This window comes from Berghia stephanieae, chromosome 1 (assembly GCF_034508935.2).
Source record: "Berghia stephanieae isolate SIO BIC M18660-M18661 chromosome 1, UCSD_Bste_1.3, whole genome shotgun sequence".
Taxonomy (NCBI): domain Eukaryota; kingdom Metazoa; phylum Mollusca; class Gastropoda; order Nudibranchia; family Aeolidiidae; genus Berghia; species Berghia stephanieae.
The window spans coordinates 116166725-116168752 of NC_088360.1; positions in this window are offsets into that span (position 1 = coordinate 116166725).

The window sequence follows — 2028 nt, forward strand, 5'->3', positions numbered from 1 at the left end:
GGGTGGTGGAGGTGGTGATAGTGGTAATGTTAATCCGCCTAGACACTCCTTGAATATGAATACTGACTAGAACGAACGCGAGAAACTTTTGTTATTGTCGATGTTGGGGTTCGAAACCTAGTATTTCATATTACAGTGTAACACATTTTTTAACTAACATTCTACATGCACACACACACACGCACACACACACACACACACACTCACACACAAACATACATGCATACAAAGACTAGATCTAATAATATGCACTATGCAAGTATCCAAATACCCAACACTAAATAAACGAGACATCGCAACCTAAAAACTATAATATATTATTATGACTACTTCCCAGATACTCATTTTACAGCTGATTATGGTGAGACAAAAATAACTCAAAAGCTTTTTTTCAACGATCCAACTTTTCACCTTCACAAAGGGATTCGAACCTGTTATAATATTACAACTTCCCGATAGAGATAATAATACTGTTACCAGCCATGTTCTCCTTTTACATCTGAGTATGGTGAATGAAAATCAGTTTCCATTGATCTACCTTTTTGTCCTCATTGTATGGATTTGAATCTCCGAGGTTTAAGTTGCAAGCCATCTATTATATTACAACTTCAAGACCGCCAATCACGCAGAGAGAGAGAGAGAGAGAGAGAGAGAGAGAGAGAGAGAGAGAGAGAGAGAGAGAGAGAGAGAGAGAGAGGGGGGGGGGTAAGAAAAACAAAAAACAAAACCCGAGTCGATAAGGATTCGAACCAGGCTCCTCTATGTATGAACTGGTGTCTCAATCGATGGAGAGGTTTGGACTACCTTCCCTCATTCTCGCCCAGAATGGAATTTTCGAATAATGAGCGGATAATTCCTCGCAAAATTATGATAGATTATGATAAAAATAACACAGTTCACATAAACTATGCGTTGATAGTGTTTAAAATGGTATGTAATAAGAACATCAACAACCCCCGGGCTTTGATATCCAGGTAAGGTTCACAGGTGTCATAATAAGGTGGTGAAAATAAAGGCGCGTGTATGGGGTAGATGCACTCACTCTCAGGTAGACTTCAAGGTCTTCCTGGCTGTGAATGGCGATACCTGGTGGGATTTACAATTGATTGATTGAGTGCTGAGAACCAAGAATGTGATGAATTGGTTAGTCGTTGAGCTGGGCTTTTTTTATCTCAGTTTTTTTTATATACATTATTTTTTTTTCCAACCCACCATCGATGTAACCTTGAGACTGGTCTATGGCGTATATGCAAATTAATCAATCATGTTTGGATTAAAAGGCAGCGAGTTTGAACATCTATAAAAATAAAAAAAATATTATTACAAAGCCTCGTGTCAAATCGTAACGCCTAACATGTGCTTAAAACAATTGGTATAAAAATTAAATATCATGGTTTAAAACTCTAATGTCTTTGTTCTTACTAGTGGAGAATCCGCAATATATGCGGAGAAATTAAGGCACTCATCCAATACAATAATTATACAACTGTATCGTAGAAATTAGTTTAGATTGAGAAGGATCGTTTTGACCAAAATAGGTTCGTTAAATTATAGAGTCCGTTGGTGCCCGCAATGGAATCTAGCAAAATGGAGGACAGATATCGATTCCCAACGCCAAATTACTTATCATAATGGGTACCATCAAAATGCCCAAGCAGATTGTCTAAATAATTATTTTAGTCAACGTGTGACAAAATTATCATCAATTAAAAAGGGTTTGCAAGTTACCCCTATATCAATCTTAAAAAAAATAGTTTTATAATTTTTAGATTTGCCAGTAACTCTGTGATCGTTGGCAAAAAATTAACCTGGACTGTACGAAACAATTTTAGGCCACCAACCTTATATTATTTGTATATTATTTGTTTTTAAAGAATAGATTTTGCTGAAACGGGATATGAACCAGGGAGTTTTAAAACTGTTCATATTCATTATTTGATTTCAGGCCCCAAAATTTTGTCTGTTTCTTCCAATCTTAGTGCTGGGGATACAAACAATTGAGTAGAAGCTCGAGGTTAAAGCCATGCG